Genomic DNA, 23775 nt, shown 5'->3' on the forward strand with positions numbered 1-23775 from the left:
TTAATTTTCATATAAAATTCTGTTGGGAGACCTTATGATGGCTCATTTTTTTTTCTTTTTGGGAAAAAGACTTCCAAGCAATAATTTTTGACATTCTTTAGGGGCACTCATGCTTTTAGCTTGCTCCACATAAGTCAAAATAAGTTGGTATTTTAGAACCTTAAAGTTTAATATTAACAGTTTTAAATATTCCTCTTCCTGAAAGCCATGTTGAACAATTCTATTTCTTTCATCATTATCTGCCTTGTAGTAGTCCCCTAAAGAGACTTATAAAGTCACAACTTTTCAAATCCATTTCAATCTCTTACATCTCTGGATTTTGTAATTGTACTTTTAATTCAGTTCAAATTACATTTTATTTTAAAATGTCCTTTTTACTTTGAGAGAAATTTGTTGTTTATAGTTACTTTTTTATATAGTTACTTTTCTTTTTTTATGTTTATTTATTTGTTTTAAAAGAGAGAGAGTGCAAGCAGGGGCAGAGAAAGACAAGCCCAAGCAGACTCGTAGAGCCCCACACCCCTCGTAGAGCCCCCTGTTGGACTCGATCTCACAACTCTCAGATCATGACTTGAGCTGAAATCAAGAGTTAGACTCATAACTGACTGAGCCACCAAGGCACCACTATAGTTACTTTTCTTAAAGTAATTTTGAGTTGTAAAACTTTATAGATTATTGTGAAAAATGTTATTGTGAAAAAAATTTTTCTCATTTGCATGTAGGACTCAAGAAAATCAAAACATCAAAGCATGTTTGCCATTTTTTAGGAATGTCATATGGCTTTCCCTTTCTGGAACTTCTGTAAACATCCAAGTGAGTGGTATACTCATTTAACATTACTTTCTTACATTAGAATTTGCTTATATTTCATTTATACTACTTAAAACATTGATGGCTTTTTTTTTCTGGGTTGTCTGGATAGTTCTGTTTCATGTGATGTGGGCTAGAGTTCCTCATGTGGGTTTGTTTAGTTAGCAGATGGTCTACCCTGAAAGGTCCAAGAAGCCCTTTTATGTCTGGGGCTTTAGTACTGACTGTTGTTTAGGTGACTGTATCCCCTTATATGTGGCCTCTCTGTCCAAGTAGTGCCTATTGAATTCTAGGTTTCTAACTGGCACAGCATCATTTCTATCACATTCAATTGATCCAAGCAAGTCAATTTCAAATTGATGGAAATAGATTCCATCTCTGGATGAGAGGAACAGCAAGTGAAATTCTAGTGTATTCAGATAAAAGTCCCTCATCATATCTGTGATTTATAATTTTTTTTTGGAAAGAGAACCATGGTTTCTTAGATATGACAGAAAATGTACAAGCAGAAACAGAAAAACTTAGATAAATTAAACTTTATCAAGTTAAAACCTTTTATGCATCAAAGGACACTATCAAGGGGGTGAAAAGTCAGGATGGGAGAAACTATTTGCAAATCATATATCTGATAAGGGAGTTTTTAACCTAGAATATATAAAAAACTCTTACAACTTAACAAAAAGACAAGCAGCCCAAATTCAAAAACGGGCAAAGGACTTGGACTTCCTTCAAAGATACACAAATGACCACACTCACTTTTGGTGAGAATATGAAAAATTGGACCCCTTGCATATTACTAGTGCAAATGTAAAATGGTGCAGCTACTATGGAAAACAGTTTGACATTTCCTCAAAATGTGAAAAATAGAGGGGTGCCTGGGTGGCTCAGTCGGTTGAGTGTCTGACTTTGGCTCAGGTCATGATCTCATAGCTTGTGAGTTTGAGCCCCCAATTGGGCTATGAACCGGCAGCTCAGAGACTGGAGCCTGCTTTGGATTCTGTGTCTCCTCTCTTTGCTCCTCCCCTGCTCATGCTCTGTCTTTCAAAAATAAATAAACGTTTAAAAAATTAAAAAAAAAATATGTTAAAAATAGAATTACCGTATGACCCACCTCTAGTTATATACCCAAAGGAATTGAAAACAGGTATAGAAACAAAAATTTGTGTGCAGGTGTTCACAGGAGAACTGTTTACAAGAGCCAAAAGGTGGAAACAACCAAAATGTCCCTCAGCTGACTATGGATAAACAAAATGTGGTATATCCATATAATGGAATATTATTCAACTTTAAATAATGGTAAATGCTACAACATAGATGAACCTTGAAAACATAATGCTAAGTAAAAGAAGAAAGATACAAAAGGCCATATATTGCAGTTTCATTTTATATGAAATATCCATAGTAGATAAATTGTAGACAGAAAGCAGGTCAACGATTGCCAGGGACTGGGGAGAAGGAGAAATGGGGAATGACTGCTTAATGGATATGAGATTTTTTTTTATGGGGGAGGGGTAATGGAAATGTTCTGGAACTTGAAGTGGTAGTGGTTGTCCAACATTATGATATTACTAAAATTCACTAATTACCACTTTGAAATGGTTGAAGTGGTGAATTTTATGTTATATAAATATTTTGCTACAATAAAAAAAAGCAATTGTGCAACTGGATTTCCTTGTTCTTGTGCTATCTTTATAAAAACCTGCTCAGGCCAGCCATTGGAAAGGTAAGTGGAACAGAATCAATTCACCCCAATTGTCCCAAACAAAGTAATCCTAATTCACCAGACAACCATCCAATTCTCAGCATATGAGACTACGGGGCTAATAATGCCAGAGACATCATAAGATGTCTAACCTTAGCTCACTCTAAATGAGTCAGAAATAAATGCTTATAATTTTATGCTTCTGAAGTTTTAAAATTTATTTTACAGGGTTGTTTTGACAATTTGACTGATATAGTATCTAATGCTGTTTCTCATTAAAAGAAATCTGGGCTTCTTAGAGAAATGGCTGATTTGAAGACTGGGGCAAAGAAGGTAACAGGTGAACCTTGGGCATATATCAGAAAGCAAGGAATCTTTCAAGGAATAATGAGGTTGTCTTAAAAGACATAAAGTTCTGGAGATGTATAGTGGTGATGATTGCACATCATTGTGAATACACTTAATGCCACATAATTGTACACTTAAAAATGGTAAATTTTATGTATATTTTACCACAATTGATAAAAAAAAAAAGATCCCGGAGCTAGACTGAAGGGATTCCCACTGGTTAAAGTTATATCAATATGTGCATTACATCTGAGCTTCAAAAAGAACAATGATTGTGGTCTATGAAAAGGCATGAATATGCAAAAGTCTTGAGTTCTTGATGATGTTAGGAATGAAAACCCCCAAATTAGAAAAAAAACCTCATTTTTACTAACTGAAGTCACTATTAAACCACATAAGGACTCAGCCTTAAAGTATACATGACAATGCAAGATTCTGAATTCGATTTGTTTAGTAAAACCAGCTGTGAATGTAAATTTAGGGGACAGTTGGGGAATTGGGAAAAAATATGACCTCATGGTAAGGATTGCTAATTGCTTTCCAGTAGTTACTCTCTCTTTACCGTATTTAGAATTAGAGCTCCCTGTTTTAGCTACAATGAACTACCCAACTAGAGACATTTTCCAGTCTTCTTTGGCTTAGAATGACCTGTCATTAAATTCTGGCTAATGGGATGTGAGCAAATATTACATAAGAGATATTTCTATCTTGTTTGAATCGCTTAATTTGGAGTTTCTGTGAAGCCTCAGTTTAACCTATTTCCTAATAAAATGTAAACCCTGTTTGACATCTGTTTATTGAAGCATGGCATATATATATATATATATATATATATATATATATATATATATATATATACACCCAGATGCAATAGGAAATAATAAAAAAAGGCAGGATAGCATAGTAAAGGAGAGCTAAAGGAAAATAATAATTTTTATTTAAGACATTCAAGACTTTAAAGAGCTAAGGGAACTATGTGTTAAAATATTTTCTTGTTAGTATTGAAAAGAGTTTTTAAGGAGAGATATACTTTTCTGTGATCCTGAACTCAGAGAAATATTTATTTATTTATTTTAAAATGCTTATTTATTTTTGAGAGAGAGAGAGACAGACATACACAGAGTGGGAGCGGGGGAGGGACCGAGAGGGGGAGACACAGAATCTGAAGCAGGCTGCTGGCTCTGAGCTGTCTGCAGAGAGTCCAATGTGGGCTGGAACTCACTAACTGCTAGATCATGACCTGAGCCAAAAGTCAGACGCTTCACCGACTGAGCCACCCAGGTGCCCCTCAGAGAAAAATTTATTATGAGGTTTTTTTGTAGTAGTTGAACTTTCTATATGGAAAATGTCTATATCAAAACTATATCTTTAATATCATTTTGTAGAAGTGAATTTTGCATAAAGCATTTATTATATCATTTTTTTGCTTGATAATATGTTCTCAGTGCATATCTTTCTGATGAACTGGGTTAATGTAAGATAGCATAAACTAAAGTAACCACCGGGAGGAGGTTAATATTTTTTAGTCAGTGTTTCTAAGTGGATTCTCTAGATAGCAGGACAGAGGACGTGCTCTACAAATGTTTGATTTGGATTTGGTTTAAATATTAAAAAAAATGTTTTAATGACTGTTAAAAAGAAACAAGTGCTAAAGTTTTTTCCTGCCATCTCTGTTTTTAGTGAAGAGAATTCTGAGGATGCAGAATGAGCTATTATAAACTTCTATTATTTGAGATTAATTTCCTGTGTGATTTGGTGTTGTCTCAATATGTGCAACCAAAGCAGAATTCAAAACCAAATTGGATCCTGAGGCTGGTGTAGCTATAACTGACAACTATAACCACCAATTTAAAATCTTTGGGGTTCAACAGAACAACTTCATATTATATAAATATATTTATACACATAAAATGGTACTTTATATATTAGAGTTGAATCTAGCATTTTATTTGACAGAGATTATATAGCTAAAGTAATACTTAAAATCCACTTACTTAGATTTACCCTCTAGAATATTAGTAATTTCCACTGGGCTTTGGACGGGATCCATTGGACAGATAATTCCCCAATGAGATGAATAGTCAGTGTGACAGGAAGGCACTCTCTACTGCTGATTGAAAGAAGGTCAATATGCTCTAGACAACAGGAGCATAGACAGTGAAAATGCTGATAGGAACCTAATTTGTATTCCACAGTTAGATGAGTGCCATCCAACTTTGACTGCACTTGGGCACTGGGGGCAGGACAAGACTCTTCTTGACATTAACTCTGGATCTGTTCAATTGCTAAAGAGAACCTTGATTAAGGCTGAGAGTTTTGTGCCTTAAAGATAGAAGAATATCTTTGCATGGATACTTTTGAGGGCACAGATGATTAAACACCTGTATTTATAACTGCAAAATTTTAGCATTGATCAATAAATAATTTTTTTTTTTGGTGGGACTGCATCTTGATTTTTCCTCTAAATTATGTCTGTGCAGACCAGCAGTATTACCATTACCTAGGAGCTTGTAGGAAAGGCAGAATTTCAGGTATCACCTCAGACCTATTGAATCAAAATCTCTATTTTTAAAAGATTCTCAGGTGGTTCATAAGCATATTAAAATTTGAGAACCACTGCATTAGGTGTTAGTAGCCAAAGAAAGTCTGAGACAGTTCATTGAGTTAATTGGCTGAATAGAAATTTAAAAAATATCTGTTTGGATGACTCAATTTATAATTTTGGTTTTATTATCAATACTTGAGTGCTTTCCCATCAGTATCTACCTTCTAGTATAAGCTGCTTTTATAAATGCATCACTACTCCAAAACAAATATTGTGACTATTAGAAGAAATAGTCTTTAATATTCTCAGGCTTCCATGAGTCTCATTCAGTGCTTAAATTGCACTAAGTCTGGTATATTTATTTGCTTTTAACTTTTTTTTTTTTTTTTGCTTTTCTATATTTTTTATTCATGTGTTGATTTACAAATCTTCTTTTAATTTTTTCCTCCAATTTTTATTTTTTATCCAGGTGCTAATATTCATAGAAATTATGGACACTTACAAACTTTTAGAAGGATCTCCTTGTGACATGGAAAAGGAATAGAGATATTAAATGATTTTAAAAACATGCAGAAATACTAAAAATTTTGACACTTATACTTCTTATACTTCTTCTTGGTATCTATTCCAAAAGCTTCATTAACAACAAGCTAGGACAACAAAGTTGAAGGAGGTGGCAGTTTTCAAAGAAGCATGCATTTAAAGTTTTTTCCAGGACACTTTTGTTTATAAATTATTGTTTACAAATGAAGTTTTGAAAATCTTAGGTGTGGTTTTAAACCGCTTTTTCCAGCTGATTTTAGAGGATGGCATTTTCAGAATCTTTGCTTTTCTATATCCAAGAACACAATTACATAACTTGGTTATTGGAGTTTTCTAAATTTCAGTTAGGTTTAGTGTACCTTGTTCTGAATTGTGTGTGGTATTGGAATGTCATCCAATATTTTTGCCAGTTGTATTAACTATCATGACATATCTTTATGATGTTCAGTTTGCCAGTAATTTTGAATGATCAATCATTTACATCTCACATCATTAAAATGCAAAGTTTTCAAAATACTTTACCATGTTTTATCTTATGTAGTCTTCACTGTAATTCTGTGTGGTAGCTTTTATTTTCTCCATTATAGAATCTAACAGAGAGTGATTATACTGGTCACAGAGGATGAAGAACGGAGGTGTGAATCCAGGTTACTTGGCTTCTAATTCAGTGCTTTTTGCACCACAAAATTTTTCTTCCCTTCCTGTTGATTTGGTTTATCTGAGAATTTCCTTAAATACTATGCTAACCAACATATGGGAATGAACTGTGTATAATTCAAAGAAATTGATCTTTTATGATAAACTGTATCTATTCTGTGCCCTAATGCTAACCAAGAAGGATGCTTTACTAAATTTAAAGTTTTCTCTTCCAGTTCAATTTTAATTTTCCCTTAAATTTAATAATTCTAAGATCTTAAAGCAGAATGTATAATCCTTTATGATTTTTTTAATGGATTCCTACTTGAAGAAGAATGAGATAGCACTAATTTCAGATTTATTACCATTTTAAAACATGAAGTTTCCCTCTAGTTACAGGGAAGTTCAGGAAAATAGATAATAAATAATGGCTATCTGAAGCACTTGAAAGACTTTATTAATAAGTGATGTCAAATCATCTAATGCTTTTCCTCAGAGTTATTATTCACCAACATATTATGGATTTCTACTTGTTATGTTGTTTCTAAAATGTGGATAGGATTCTCATATTCAGGGAAATATTCTTTTCTTTGTTGAGTTTATTTTAAAGGTAAGCACAGTTTAGTTGTTATTTTTATGTGAGGCTTGAGCTGTGAATTTGTATTTATCATAAAATAATCATCTTTATGGTTTCTAACTGCCTCTGTGCTTTTTAGTATTGCTTATTTCTTTTCACTGCAGACTTACTCTAGTATTGTTTAGTACCTGGGCTAATTGTTTATCATAAATTGATTTGAGTTCTTAAACTATATTTGCGTACAGTTCAAGAAATATACAGACTATCTATATACAGACTTTTCTTCCCTTGAGATGTTAATTAACGTTTATGGTTTTTATTAGTTCTAAAATAAATCGCCTCCACATTTAGGATTATTTTCAGCCTGGACTTTGCACCCCTCTATTTGCCTTCAGGATATCTCCAGTTAAGTGTTCTACTCTCAGCTGAGGTTTTGTAGGTTGAAAATAGAGTTCCTCTTCCTAACTAGATAGGTAGCCTTTCTATAGCTGATCAGAATCACCTCTTTATAGGGTCTTAGAATTCAACTTTTGTGTGATTATGTGCTGTTTTCCTTCTTTAGCATCTTTCATTCAGTTGGTTGCTAATGCCTGTGGACTAAATGTTTGTGTTTCTCCAAAATTAATATGTTGAAGCCCTAATACCCAATGTGGTGGTATTTGGAGGTGGGCCTTTGGGAGGTAATTAGGTCATGAGGATTGAACCCTCATGAATGGGATTAGTGTCCTTATAAGAACAGACACCTGAGACAATTTCTCAGCCATGTGAGGAGATAGCAAGAAAGAGTCTGTGTATAAGTCAGGAAGTGGGCTCTCACCAGAACCTGACCATGGACCCTGATCTTAGACTTCCAGCTTCAGAAATGTGAGAAAGAAATGTTTGCTATTTAAGCCATCCAGTCCATGGTATTTTCTTATAGCAGCTATAACTGATGGAAACACCAAATCTTGGTGTCATGGGCTAAATTGTGTTCCCCTCTCAAGTTCATATGTTGAAATTTTAACCCCAGTACTGCAGGATATGGTTATATTTGAAGATAGAGTCTTTGAGAAGTAATTATGGTTAACTGAGGTCATTAGGGTGGGCCTTAATCCAATATGGCTGGTGTCCTATAAGAAGAGGAAATTAGGACACAGGCATATAGAGAGGGACATCCATGTGAAGTCACAGGGAGAAGATGACCATGTACAACCTAGGAGAGGCCCTCAGAAGGAGCTAACCCTGCTTATACCTTGATTTTGGACTTCTGGCCTCCATAACTGTGAGGAAATAAATTTCTGTGTATAAACCACCTAGTCTATGTATTTTGTTATGGCAGCCCTAGTAAACTAGTACACATTGGCAACAATTCTCTGCAATATCTCTTGAATTTTGGCTAGTTGAAGAGTACATATTGTTTCCTTATTGTCACTTTATGTTTATTATTTCCTTTTGCCAAAACAGCATTAAATTTTACATACTTTGGCCTAATTTTGAGAGACACCAATAATTTTGAAAAAAAAAATTCCATTTGTCCTTTATTTCTCAACTCAGAAGTAACCTCCCTTAGGAGGTATGTCCTTGTACCCATACTTTGGGCTCACTTGCACTTAGGGCTTGACCCAACTCCAGCACTTTGTTGTACTGTGTTGTGGTTGTACATTTTACTGCTTTTCTGTTCCACCTGCTGATTGTAAATCCCTGAGGTCAGGGACTGATTCTGGAATGTTTTTATATTCCTCCCACCTAGCATAGTGCCTGGCACAAGGAATGTGCTCAATAAATATTTATGAATAAGTTACTTTGCATTTTGCTGCAGGAACTTGCAATCCCCAAGTATCAATATCTTAAAAGAACAATTTCTTGCTTGTGATACTTGTTAATTTAGTTATGGAGGTTATGCTGTGTGTCATCTTTATTCCTGGATCCAGCTTAATGGAATAGCCATGATTTGGGGTATTTTCTATTGCTGTGTCAGAGGGGAAGGGAGAACTTGGTAATCCTGTAGTGGCTAATACATTTTCACAGATAGCACTTCTGTTCACATTTCATTCATCAGAGCAAGTTCTGTGGCTACATATGATGTCAGTGTGGGGAAAGAATTACAATCCTACCATGTGCTAGAAAGAGAACAAGCCAGAGATACTTGTGAATAGCACCTGTGTACCAAAAGCTTCTAGAATGGTACATGCTATATTGTTTTATTTATGATTTTGTACTTTTAGCTTGATGTTTTTCTGCTATCTTTATCTTAGTGTACATGAATTTTGCTAAAATATTAACTTTGAATGTATATTTTTGCCATATTTAATTTGGATCTCATGATCCATCAGAAACTGTTCTGATTTTCCTTTTATATTTTGAAGCATATCTTCTTGAAGGACTGTATAATATAGTTCTTATAACATATGATCTTATTTTAGTTTCATATTTTGTGCACTATGCCCATGGATAGAACATTATAATGTTTCTCAGCTTCCTTAGCTATAAAATGATATACTATCTCAAGTTCCTTCTAGCTCTTTATTTCACATACATGTTAAGTATATATTATTAGTGACTGTGTTACTGGTGGATTTATTCTTTATCTGGTTGGCATAGAAATCCATGGCTATTGGTTTACTAGTAGTAACTGCTTCATTAATTCAGTGTAAACTCTTTACAGGAGAGTCTCTCAATCATAGACTGGTTTTCCTGTCAAAACAGGAAACAAAACAGGAAATAGCTTCACCCAATGTAGATTACTCTGATGTTACTGAGCAGAGCTACTTGAGCATATTCTGGACTTTCTAAGCAAGCCAGGGCACTAAGAACCCAAGTGAAAAAAATCAATATGTTTGATTATCTGTACATTTATTTATTTATTTATTTTATAATTTTTAAACATTTATTTATTTTTGAGAGACAGAGAGAGAGAGAGCACAAGCAGGGGAGGGACAGAGAGAGAGAGGGAAACACAGAATCCAAAGCAGGCTCCAGGCTCTGACCTGTCAGCACAGAGGCCGATGCTGGGCTCGAACTCATGAACTGTGAGATCATGAGCTGAGCCAAAGTTGGACCCTTACCCGACTGAGCCACCCAGGAGCCCCAATTATACATTTAAAATTATGTTAAAAAGTAACATAAAAATATTCAAATCAAATGACATTTTGGAGAAAATCTTTGCACATATAAAAATAAATATTTATATAACTATTATACAGAGAGATCTCATAAACTATTAAGAAAAATAAAGTCTACACAGACACGTACCCACATAGCCAATGAACATATGAAAAGATGCTGATGAGAGTTGGGGGGGGAACAGGTACTGCCATAAACTGTTGGTTAAGTGTAGAATGATAAAGTCCTTTCTGGGTAAGGGAGAACAACACTCTGTGGCATGTATTTTTAAATTTTAAATGTTTATATACTTTAACCCAGTCACCCCAGTTCTGAGAATCTATTTTCTAGGAAGGATAGAGATGCTCACTGAAGCACTGTTTGTAAAAGCAAAAACATTACAAGCAATTTAAAAGTCTATGGGGCCCCTGGGTGGCTCAGTCGGTTAAGCGTCTGACTTCAGCTCAGGTCACGATCTCACGGTCCGTGAGTTCGAGCCCCGCGCTGGGCTCTGGGCTGATGACTCAGAGCCTGGAGCCTTCTTCCGATTCTGTGTCTCCCTCTCTCTCTGCCCCTCTCCTGTTCATGCTCTGTCTCTGTCTCAAAAATAAATAAACGTTAAAAAAAAATTTAAAAGTCTCTTAGTAAGGGCAAGTGTATCCATAAAATAGGGTAGTATGCATATATTAGAAGAATAGGGAATAATAATAAAACAGCAGCTAAGATTTATTGAGTACTTAGTATGTTCTAGACAAAGTCATAAGTGCTATTTTAAAGGTAGATTTATAAATATGAAGGGTACTCATCACAAGTGCACTCCTTGGTCCCCATCACCTATTTAACACATGCCCCCACCCACCTCTCTTCTGTTTTTTTTTTCTGTAGTTAAGAGTCTGTTTTTTGGCTTGTTTCTCTCTCTCTCTTTTTGTCCCTTTGCATGTTTGTTTTGTTTCTTAAATTCGACATATGAGTGAAACGATATGGTATTTTTCTCTATCTGACTTATTTCACTTAGCATAATACTCTCTAGTTCCATCCATGTAGTTGCAAATGGCAAGATTTCATTTTTTTTATGGCTGAGTAATATTACATTGCATATATATACCACATCTTCTTTATCCATTCATCAGTTGATGAACACTTGGGCTGTTTCCAAAATTTGGCTATTGTAGATAATGCTGCTGTAAACATAGGGGTGTATGTATCCCTTGTCATATGTACTGGGTGTTGCATGGAAGTGTTGAATCACTATATTGTATACCTGAAACTAATATTACACTGTATGTTAACTAACTGGAATATAAATAACAACTTAAAAAATATGATGCAGTGAGACAGGGCACCTGGGTGGCTTAGTCGGTTAAACCTCTGACTTCGGCTCAGGTCATGATCTCACAGTCCATGAGTTAGAGCCCTGTGTTGGGCTCTGTGCTGACAGCTCGGAGCCTGGAGCCTGCTTCAGATTCTGTGTTTCCCTCTCTCTCTGACCCTACCCCCGTTCATGCTCTGTCTCTCTGTCTCAAAAATAAATAAACGTTAAAAAAAATTAAAAAAAATATGATGTAGTGAGTGAAAAAGATTCCTGATCAATATGAAATTGTGAGTAAAATAAATGCAAGTATAAATGCATTATTGTAAAGATCCAGATACTTACATTTCTACATATAGTTATATGTAGATATATAGATGTAAACATATTTGTATGAATATAGGAAAACTGGGGAAAGCTACACTCCAAAGTGTTAACAGTAGTTAACTCTAGGGATCGGATTACATAGGGATGTTTTTATTTTTTAAGCATAAACGTACTAAACTGTGGGTAAAGTTTTACTGGTTTTTTTCCTGCCTTTCAAATAAAAAGTTAAATAAAACATGTTGGTGGTGATGATGATGCAGGAATAGAGGTGCTCTGCTTCATCATATCAAGTGCAGTTTGATCTGTGAATATAGTTCTTGGTGGAAAATCTTGGGAGAAGAACACTAGTTTCATAGTTGGTCTTAGAGAACTATAGGTTTCACTAAGTGGGGAACAATAATTCTATCAATAATTTATAAAAAAAATATTTTTTTAAATTTTTTTTTAACGTTTTTTATTTATTTTTGGGACAGAGAGAGACAGAGCATGAACGGGGGAGGGGCAGAGAGAGAGGGAGACACAGAATCGGAAACAGGCTCCAGGCTCTGAGCCATCAGCCCAGAGCCCGAAGCCGGGCTCGAACTCACGGACCGTGAGATCGTGAACTGGCTGAAGTCGGACGCTTAACCGACTGCGCCACCCAGGCGCCCCAAAAATATATTTTTAAAAATAGAAAGTAGTTATTCCCCTCATTGAGATCAGAAGCTACCAAGCAAAGGGAAATTTTGGTAGTTACAGTTTGGGAGCAGAAGGATGGAGAGGTACATTTTGAGAAAGAAAGGGTGGATAGGGTGACAGTTTGTATTACAGTAGGGTCACGTGGGGTCTTGATGCCTAATGAATGGGATGAAGCAAGAGAGGGTAAAAGTTGTTTGATTATTTTGCATATTTGCGTTTGGTTCTTCTATTTGCTGTTTTACCATGAAAATAACTTCCAGATTCTAGATTGACAATACCTGAGTTTAAGTATTAGGTCTGCTTGGGAGGGAGCAAACCTGTATTGTTAGTGGTTCTGCTGCCCTCATCCAGCATCTTAATGATTCTCTCATTTCCTTTTTACAGTGCCATGGAGAAGAGAAGCCAGAGTGTGCACAGGAAAGGAGCAAAGGACCAAGACTATATTTGAAGCATTTACTATTGTAAAGTAGTTCAGTAGAAGGGTTGGTTGCTTCCAGGATCCCTGTATCTACCACATCCTCCTTATTTTTTACATGGCCACCCCACATCTCTCCAGATTTCAGGTTGGCTGTCCTGTGATGTAGTTCTCTGAACAGTTCACAAAATGTCATTGATTTGCTGTCGATCCAGCTTTCTTCTTGTTGCAAATATGAGAGCTACAGTTTCAAGCTGAAATTAAAAGTAAGTGACAAGATTTTAAGTAATTAAATTATTAAAGCAATGCAGGTAAACTGAATGATGATAAAAATTAAAGAAAACTTAGCAGAAATCTAAAGGATATAAGTTTATAAAGAATGTATGAGCAATATAACTAAGAAAAAATAATATCAGCCAAAAAAATTGCCTGTTTTTAAAAAATGATTTCAAATTATTTGTAAATACTTACTGAGCATTTACTTATTGCAATGTATCCTAGTAAGTGCTTGCCTAACTTTTAAAATGGAATCTTTTCAGCAATTCTTTTGGCTGTGTTCTCTTATTATTTTCATTACGAGGAAACTGAGGTACAAAGAGTTTGGTTGACTTGCCGAAGGTCATACAATTAATCAGTGTTGGAACTGGGACTGTAATTCAGGAAGTCTGAATCTCCAGTATGTCTTCATATAATAAATAAAATGAGGCTACCACTTTTTCAGATATTAAAAGGAACCCAGTTGAACAAAGAAAGAACATGCTGTATGAAATATTTCAATAGCACAAGATACTATAACAGTAAATGAAAGGAGAAATATTCTCAGATTGAAAGGAAGGAAAGAAAAGGAAAACCTGTGAGGATTTTAGAGCATCCTGACCATGGCAGCATGTCTGACCCAGGCAGACAGTTCTAAGAGTTGCTAGGAACTGTATTTAAGGTCCACAGAAATAAAACTGTCCATCTTATCTTACTTTTCTTATATATACCTGTAGACTCCTCTCTGTTATTCAATGGCAACTCTAGCTCTTGAACTCTGAAAATTCTGTTGCAAGGGTTGAAAAAAGAATCTTTTTATTTTAAATTATGTCTTCCCACTGTTTGTGGGTATTATGTGCATTACATTTCTAAAGAATCATACTCTTTGTCTGAGGAATAAGACAGTTTAAAAATAACTTGTGTTGTGATTAGAAAAGTCTTTGTATAAAGACACCTGAAAGAAAGTATGCATAAGCACTTGTAGAATTTATGATGGGTGATAGCTTTCTTTTTTTAGATTTTTTTTTCCTAATTAAAAAAATAAAATTGTTATTGAGGTATAATTCATTTGCAGTATTCTATAATTTCAGGTATACAACATAGTGATTTGACATTGGTATACATTGTGAAGTGATCACCACAATAAGTTACCATCTGTTACCATACAAAGTTAATACAATATTATTGAACTGTATTCCTCATGTCATACATTACATCTCCATGACTTATTTATTTTATAAGTGGAAGTTTCTACTTGTTGATCTCTGTCACCAATTTCCTCCCCCCGCAACCCCCATCCCCACTCTTCTGGCAGTCACCCATCTGTTCTATGTATCTGAGTATGGGTTTTGATTTGTTTTGTTTTGTGTTTTAGATACCATATGTAAGTAAAATCATGCAGTATTTATCTTTTTCTGTCTGACTTATTTCACTTTTTGTAGTACCCATGAAGTCAATTGGTGTGGTCACAAATGGCAAGATTCTATTCTTTTTTATGGCTGATTGATCTTGGAGAATATTCTGTGTACACTTGAGGAGAATATGTATTCTACTGCTTTTGGATGAAATGTTCTGTATGTATCTATTAGGTCCATCTGGTCTAAGGTATTGTTAATGCCAGTGTTTCCATATTGATTGTCTGTCTGGTTGATCTGTCCATTGATGTATGTGGGCTGTTAAAGTCCCCTACTATTATTGTATTGCTGTCAATGTCTTCCTTTAGTTCTGTTAGTATTTGCCCTAACATCCAGATGGCCAACATCAGGAGAAACAAATCAAAACCATGATGAGATACCACCTCACACCTGTCAGAATGGCTAAAATTAACAACACAGGAAACAATAGATGTTGGTGAGGATGTGGAGAAAGGGGAATCCTCTTACACTGCTGGTGGTAATGCAAACTGGTACAGCCACTCTGGAAAACAGCATGGAGTTTCCTCAAAAAGTTAGAAATAGAATTACCCTACGACCTAGCAATTGCACTACCAGATGTTTATCCAAAGGATACAAAAATACTGAATTGAAGGGGTATGTGCTGCAAAAAATTATATCTCATGTTTTTTAAATCTGTTCAGCCACTATTCTTTCTTTCTTTCTTTCTTTCTTTCTTTCTTTCTTTCTTTCTTTCTGAGAATCTAGTCCATTTACATTTAAAGTAATTATTGATTGGTATGTGCTTACTGCCATTTTGTTGATGGTTTTCTGGCTTTTCTGTGATTCCTCTCTCTTTCTTTTTTTTTTCTTTTGCCTTGTGGTTTGGTGACTTTAGTGTTATGTTTATATTCCTTTCTCATTTTCTTTTGTAAATTTACTATGTTTTTACTTTATATTTACTTTAAGGTTCACATATATCATTCTGTAGCCATAACAGTCTATTTTAAGTTGATAACAACTTAAATTTGAACACATTCCAAAACTACATATTTACTGCGCTGCTCTGATATTTTGTGTTTTTGATGTCATGTTTTACATCTTTTTATCTTATATGTTTATTAGCTAATTATTTCTTAACTAGTTATTTTTACTAATTTTGTCTTTTGACCTTCATAGTAGCTGAATGAATGATTACTCCACTACCTTTACTATATTCTTATTTTTTCCAGTGGGATTTTTACTTTTGTATGTTTTGTTATTATCAATTGATTCCATTTCTTTTCAGCTTAAAGAAGTCCCATTAACATTTCTTATAAGACAAGTTTAGTAGTGATGAGCTTTCTTAGTGTTTGCTTGTCTGGAAAACAATTTATCCTTCAAAAATGGAATCATAACTTTGCCAGGTAGAGTATTTTTAGCTGAAAGTGTTTTCCTTTCAGCACTTTAAATATGTCATGACACTCTCTTTTGGCCTGCGAAGTTTCTGCTGAGAAATCTACAGATAGCCTTTTGGAGTTCCCCCTTTGTATGTAAAATGTTGTTTTTCTCTAGATGCTTTTAAGATTATCTCTTTAACTTTTGGACATTTTAATTATAAGTGTTTTGGTGTGGCTTTTTGGGGGGAGGGTTATCTTATTTGGAACTTTCTGGGTTTCTTGGACCTGGATGCCTGTTTTCTTTTTTAGGTCAGGGAAGTTTTCAGCTGTTATTTCTTCAAATAAGTTTTCTGCCCCTTTCTCTTTTCTTCTTCTGGGACCCACAGAATGTGAATGTTATTTAACTTGTTGTCCTGTAGGTCCCTTATCTTCATTATTTTTTTCTCTTCCTTCCTCTTTCTCTCTCTCTCCCTCCTTTTTTCTTTCTTTCTTTCTCTCTCTCTTTCTTTCTTTCTTTCTTTCTTTCTTTCTTTCTTTCTTCCTCTCTTTCTCATTACTCTTTCTTTCTTTCCTCTCTCTCTTTCCTTCTTTCTCTTTCTCTCTCTACCTCTCCCCATTCATTTCTTTCTTTCTTTATTTCCTCTTTCTCTCTTTCCTTCTTCCTTTTTCTACCTCTCCCCATTCCTTCCTTCCTACCTTTCTTTCTTTCTTTCTTTCTTTCTTTCTTTCTTTCTTTCTCTCTCTCTCTCTCTGGGTCAGTTCCACTGTTTTGTCTTCCAGCTTGCTGATCCATTCTTATGCTTCAACCAGTCTGCTGTTGGACTTCTTTAGTGTATTTTTATGTTCAGTTATTATATTCCTCAGCTCTGTGACTTCTGTTTGGTACTTATGTTTTCTGTCTCTTTGTTGAAGTTCTTACTGTGTTCACCCATTCTTCTCCTGAGTTCATTGAACATCTTTATGATAATTACTTTGGATTATTTATAAGGTTGATTATTCGTCTCTGTATCATTAAGGTCTTTTCCTGAGAATTTGTTTTGTTTTTCTATTTGGAACATATTTCCCTGTTTCCTCATCTTGTTTAACTCTGTGTGTGTTTCTGTGCATTAGGCAAATAGCTAGCTATTGCTCTCATTCTTGAAGGAGTGGACTTGTATAGGTGATGATCCTTTTTATTCAACCTTGCCCTTGCTCAGTCAAATCTTTTTGATTGTCTATACTTGCTGATTTATTCTTGATATGTTCATGTTCTTAATATGTGCCAAGACTTGTCAGTGATCCAAGGGGAGGAATCTCATTTAGCACCTAGTTTCAGGCTGATTAGAGCCAGACCCTCAGGCAGCAGCTTTTTTTTTTTAATGTTTATTTCTTTTCGAGAGAGAGAGAGACAGAGCGTGAGCAGAGGAGGGGCAGGAGAAAGAGGAAGACACAGAATCTGAGCTGTCAGCACAGAGCCTGATGTGGGACTCAAACTCACAAACTATGAGATCCTGACCTGAGCCAAAGTCAGATGCTTAACTGACTGAGCCACTCAGGTGCCCCTGGCAGCAGCTTTTAAAGTATGTAAATATAAACACTCCTGTAGGGCCATAATCCTAATCCTTGTTGGCCTCTAGACCTGGAGGTCTGGAGGTGACTCCTGGGCTGTGGTTGCGAAACTCAGGACACCAGATAAGTGTATAAACTCCTTTCTATGAGATCTTGTTATCTTGTAGTGAGGCCAAGGGAGTGTGCAAGGATGAGGTCTCCCTGCTTATGTTCCTGGGAACACCTCCTTAGCCTCTAGACATGTGGGAAATCTGAACTCTGTCCTTTACGCTGAAACTCCAGGCTAAGAAACTCCAGCCTTTTTCACAGAAAGACTGGGGTTATATTTCAGTCTACTTTCTGTGCAGTGTCCTTGGGGTGGTGGCCTGTGAAGAACTGTTTTTCTGATTGTTACTCCCAAGGAATGCCAGCCTCCTTGGACACCAGATGATCAAGGGGCATCCCCTGTGTGGATTGTGTATACCTGCTGACTTCAGCAAGGCAGCTGGACAGTGTTGGGGGAGGGGCACACTGACTAGTTTTAGAAAGGCAGTGGGAAAGTTTTGACTGCACTTATGGTGGGTGTTAGGAATGCAGCAGGACAGTGTGTTGTCTGTGTGTGTGTGTGCCAGTTTTAGGAGCAGGAGAATGCCTACTTGCCAACCCCATACAGGGAGTGAGGAAGTGCTGTAATGGCCTGTAGTATCTGGCTTCATCAAGGCAATGGGACTGTGCCATGACTGCTCACCCTGTTTGTCTTAGCAAGGGGACAGAAAGGTGCTGTATTTAAGCTTACCCATCTGTGCTAGCAAGGTGGGTGGAAGTAAGAAAATGGCATCTGCCATTGCCTCTGTCTCTGGGGAGAGTTTCACCTGTCCCAGGCTCCTTCGGTAGATGTTTGTAGATTAGCAAATAAATTACCTTCACATATGGTCTAGGCACTTTTGAATGCTGTTTTTTTAGCTGGGTCTCTGGACAAGTGAGACCGTACATGAGACCTTTAAAAGGGGAATCTCAGTTTCCTGTAGCATGCTGGATCACCTGGAAGTCCACCACATTGGCTTTCTAAGCCAGGTGTTTTAGGGGGTCATTTCTCTGGTGCAGATCTTAGGGGTTAGGTGACTGATGTGGGGCACCAATCCCTTGCTTTTCCAGAAGTGCCAGACTAATGAGATCCCTCCCTGTTGTGTCAACATGCCAGGGACAGGGTTTTGGTGAAATCATGTTTCTGCCTCTCCTACATGTCTTGATGTGTTTTTAAAAAATCCTTTATTGTGGAGGGAAGTTCATCTAGTTTTCAGGTCTTTTTTCTGAAGGAAATGATCCATATGTAATGATATGTAATGCAATTTGGTATGTCTATAGAAAGGAACTGAATTCAGGATCTTCCTATGCTGCCATCTTGTGGAAGTCTCCATAGGTGAGAGTTTTTAATTATGCTTGGGGTGGGGTGGGGGGAATAATTTGCTTTATATAGAAACAAAGTGTAGATGAGGTGAACAAAAAGAATATGTTAGTGCTAGATATATTGAGCATGTATATATCTGTTGCTATCAAGTTGTATAAATCCCCTAAATATAAAATATATAAAATTTAGGGGATGCAGTTGACCATAGGTCCTCTTTCTTGACCCACTAGTGGTGGTGATGGAGGCAGAAAGAGGCAGGAAAATAATTTTTCCATTAGAAGAATTTTTAACACAAAGTATAAGGGAATATTCTCCTTATTGTGGATACTGGATATGCTTAATACATACAATGGGTGATGGTCAAGGGCTTATTTGTAAACATCTTATATACTTTACACTGAAAAGGTGGGGACATTTAATATGCCTAGTGAGGGGGGATTTGTGGAAATATTTCTGTAAGTCAAGCAATTACAGATAATCTATTATTTTGTAATACCATTTTTTAATTTCAAAGTCCAACCTAGACTCTTAAAATATTTGAGTATCATTGGATTGTAGCAAAATAACATTTTGTTGAAAATAACCCTCTCCCATCCAATTTGAATGCATTGAGACAGTAGTAATATTAGTCCAAGTCTGAAACGAAATCGGCTTCTCTAACCTTTTTAGTAGACAAGCAGAATACACCAGAAAATGTGATATTGGAAAGTCTAGTTGGAATTTTTGCCTTTAAAATTTGTCTTAATATGGAGAGAGAATGGATTCTCCAGTGACTCTTTGCCCTGGCAGCACGATGAGGGGCTGCACACTGATGTCTCAGCTGGAGGAGCCAAGGGTTACCCAGTGCTTTTTATTTCAACATTAGAATACTATAGAGAAAAGGGTCTGACTTCCCACCTTTTAATATTGCTCAATCATTTCTTTTTATTTCTTGCTTCAGTGAGCACAGTATGTGGTTTTCAGGGGGAATTTATTAAAAGAGAACCCTTCACTGTTTTATGGATGGATTTTGGAGAAATCTACAGTCAATGCATGTTTCTCAATTCCTTTACAACTGCTGTAATTCTCTAAATCTTGGTGAGGGCATGCTAAAAAATTGGCTCTTAATTTATATTTTAATAAGTGACAGAATATTTTGACATTAGCAAATGAAGGGAAATGTTTTATATAACATCAGTGACTCAAACCATGAGCATGTTTTTCTATTTTGGCAAATTGTACTGAGGAGATAATCATAATCTAATAGCAGGGCTGTTTGAAGCCTAGTCCAGTTGTTTTGAAAATTTCTGGGTAACTGAGATCATTGGGCTCCATCTTGTTATTAGAGTGGTTATCTGCTTTCTGAATGCTTCCTCTTCCCTCTTTTCTCTTACCAAGCTTATACAAACTTTTTTGTATATGTATTTACAATTTGGAGTCTATAGTCATTTTTGGGTTTTAAATTTTTGCTTTCTATTTCAGGGCCACTCTCAAGCATTTCACAAACATCTCCTAAACCATAGTGAGTAAAGGATGACAAGAAACAAAACAGAGAAGGTGTTAGTACGTTAAGGAAAGGTCAAGTGTGGAGACTATTGTCTTACAGAATGGTCGAGGCCATGCTTCTAATGACTGTATTCATTTGGAGTCTGCTTCATATAGGTTCTGATTTAGGGCATAGGGTGTCATCTTTCAGCTGGCTTAAAAAAGGTTTACACCAAATATACTCTTTTATAAATCCTTGATAATAAATTTATATTAATCCAGGTAATTCTCTAAGCCAGATATTTAGATTTCTGAAGGAGGTGTGTGTAACAAATATAAATGAATGAAGCAGATGATATTAAAACTAATATTGCCTTTTAAGTCACTGTGAGCGTAAAATACACGTACACACATAAGGCCCACTGGCTGGCTGGCTGTGACTCTTGTTTTATACTCACTTCATTTTCTGGCAGTAAGAATGCTTAACTGGATAATAGAGCTTTCTCTCTCCTGGTCCCTGAGAAACCAACCTCTCAGCTGTAGGCCCCATTTTTAGCTAGGACAAATCTCATCTTATTTAACCAATCTTTCTATAAGTGGCTGACTTGAGGAAGTTATTGCTTTTTGTGGTATCAGTTGCCTAATAGAAAGTCATTTAATTTAAATCCTAGAACCCCTGTGGGAAAATCCCAATTGGTTACTGTGCCTGTGGTCTAAATAAGGTGCCGACCAGCTCCTCCTCACAAACAGAACTAGTTTTAAGATCTTTACTCACACTACCTGAGTTACATTTGAAAATTTCTTGTTTGGTACAGCAATAAAGACAATTCAATTCTATTCCTAAATATTATTAGAAAAACTCTTCCTTTGGATACAATTTAATTCCTGAATAGGACTGTTACTGGGAGAACTGACTGAATATGTTATATATTGACTTAAGCATGTACTGTGAAAACATGGTTTATTTGCAAAGAAGTTCTGAAATCCTATGGTATCCAATAGGTATTGCTTCTTTTGCAAAAATTAAAAACCCAGTAAACTAGCATTTTCAAAAATAGGGTTTGATATTTTACTGGCATGTTCAGCAAAATTAATTAATTGGAGGCTTCTTCAATTCAGGCATGGACAGTTGTCCAGGAACCTGAAAAGGCTTCATGGTGCAAAATTATTTAAGCACATAATAATTATACTTTTCACCTGTTAGGACATTATATACATAACTTACTATTAACAAGCATTTATTAAGACAAATTATAAGTATACTCTGCCTTTATAACTATAAATAAGTCTTTCAATTTCCCATGAGAGCTTGTTATTATCCTTTTTTGATTACTATATTGTGAAGGGATTAATACCTTTGAAAAGATTATAATTTTGATATCTATGACTTATCTCCAATAATGCTCAATTCTTTGTCACATCAGCAAAATGGAATAATATTTACATTTACACTAAAAGGATAGTCTCTTTGATGGCTTTAAAACATGGCCAACCAATTTTCTGATACACCTTCATTAAGACATGACATCTTCAGGTTGCCTGGGTGGCTCAGTCAGTTAAGCGTCTGCCTCTTGATTTCAGCTCAGGTTATGATCTTGTGGTTCATGAGTTTGAGCCCTGCATTGGGCTCTGTGCTGACAATGCGGAGCCTGCTTGGGATTCCCTTCCTCTCTCACACACTCTTCCCTTCCTCTGCTCACACACTGTTTCTCAAATAAATTTAAACTGAAAAAAAAGGGAGAGAGATGGCATCTTCATTGTCTTTCTGGAATCAGGGCTCTGTGATTGCTTGACCAATAGAATGTAGTGAAAATCACTCTGTGCTGGTCTTTGGCCCAGGCTTTAAGAATATGGCAGCTTCCACTTCCTGTCTCTTGGGATGCATGCTCTTGGAAGCCAGCCACCATGCCATGAGGAATCCTAAGTAGCCAGTGCAGCAGCATGATGGAGCATCCAGTGCACACACCTCTAGCTGAACTTCTAGATTATAGCTAGTTCCAGCTTACTAGCCATGAGTGAACCATCCTGAAAATGGATCTTCTAGTCCTCAGCTAAGCTGCCTTTGATGATGTTGTATGGAACACCGACTAGCTATTTGTGTGGATTCCTGCCCAAATTACAAATTTGTAAGCAAAATGAGTGATTTGAGCTACTAAATTTTGAGGTGGCTTTTTACATGGTCTAAGAAAATGACAGCATTCCCAGTTCCCTTCTCTTTGGTGCAGCAAAGTCTAGGTGCTACTTTAAATCTCAACCTTTGATGCTACTGGCTTGCAAAGGAAGAAAGTGAACATACCAGATTTTGGGGGGAAGCTCCCAGTTCTCACTAAATATTAGAGGAACTGTAATTGTTCTAGGATGATGCATCACAGCCTCATTTAATTTACTGAGCATCTACTAGATGCCAAGCACCGTTGCAATTTTAATCAAGGCAATGTTGCTATTTCTAGTTCTGCTTCAGCTACTAATTCACAATGGGCCACTTGACAGATTATTCTGTGCTAATGAATCCCATTTCCTCATCTGCAATATGAGAGGGCTTAGATAAATGTTCTCTCAGGTTCTTCAGGTCTAATATAATACTACTTGTGATTCTAAAACTTTAGTTGCTCCATTTGAAAATCCAAATGTTTATTGCCCCCTCAAAAGACTCCTCCCTTCATCACAGAAATATATATATATATATTTTTTTTGTTTTGTTTTGTTTTTTGTTTTTGTTTTTGTTTTTGTTTTTTTGTTTTGTTTTGTTTTGTTTTGTTTTTGTAGAGAGTATTTCATTCCAAACAGGGGTTGAAGGTACCGGATGTTCTCCAATTGATGACAATTATCCAACATAAATTTAAAGCCACAAGCAAAAAAGGACCCAGATGCTGAGATGAGGAAGCTCTGATGGGCAAGCAAAAATGAGGCCCATAATATTGACCTCATAGGGTTTTTTATTAAAATTTTTTTTTCAGTGTTTGTTTATTTTTGAGAGAGAGACAAAGAGAGACAGTGCACAAGCTGAGGAGGGGTAGAAAGAGAGGGAGACAGAGAATCTGAAACAGGCTTCAGGCTCTGAGCTGTCAGCACAGAGCCCAACGCGGGGCTTGAACTCACAAGCCACCAAATCATGATCTGAGCCAAAGGCAGATGATTAACTAACTGACCCACACAGGGGCCCTGACCTCATAGCGTTTTTTAAAAGAGATAATAGATGTTAAAGCTTATAGTTCAGAGCCTGACACTTAGCAGACACCTAACAAATGTTCTTATTCCTTTTTTCTGAGAAGCAACCCACACTAATCAATTTTTGAAAGGTAAAATTTTGGTCATGGAATTGCATAAGATACTTTCCTACTTCCACAACAGTTTCTGTAGTATTAAATGCCTTTCATTAAAAGGTTGTTACTTGATAT

At 36.0% G+C, this 23775-nt stretch overlaps 1 long non-coding RNA gene across 1 annotated transcript in view; it reads left to right on the top strand.

Annotated features, from left to right (window-relative positions):
* LOC144616659 (uncharacterized) overlaps positions 1–13309 on the top strand; it is a 179759-nt gene extending 166450 nt beyond the window's left edge. Inside the window, exon 3 of the long non-coding RNA XR_013556127.1 lies at positions 12941–13309. This is a non-coding gene — a long non-coding RNA (uncharacterized LOC144616659). The remainder of the gene's footprint in view (positions 1–12940) is intronic.
* Positions 13310–23775: the final 10466 nt, after the last annotated feature.

This window comes from Panthera onca, chromosome B3, assembly GCF_046562875.1.
Source record: "Panthera onca isolate mPanOnc1 chromosome B3, mPanOnc1 haplotype 2, whole genome shotgun sequence".
NCBI lineage: Eukaryota > Metazoa > Chordata > Mammalia > Carnivora > Felidae > Panthera > Panthera onca.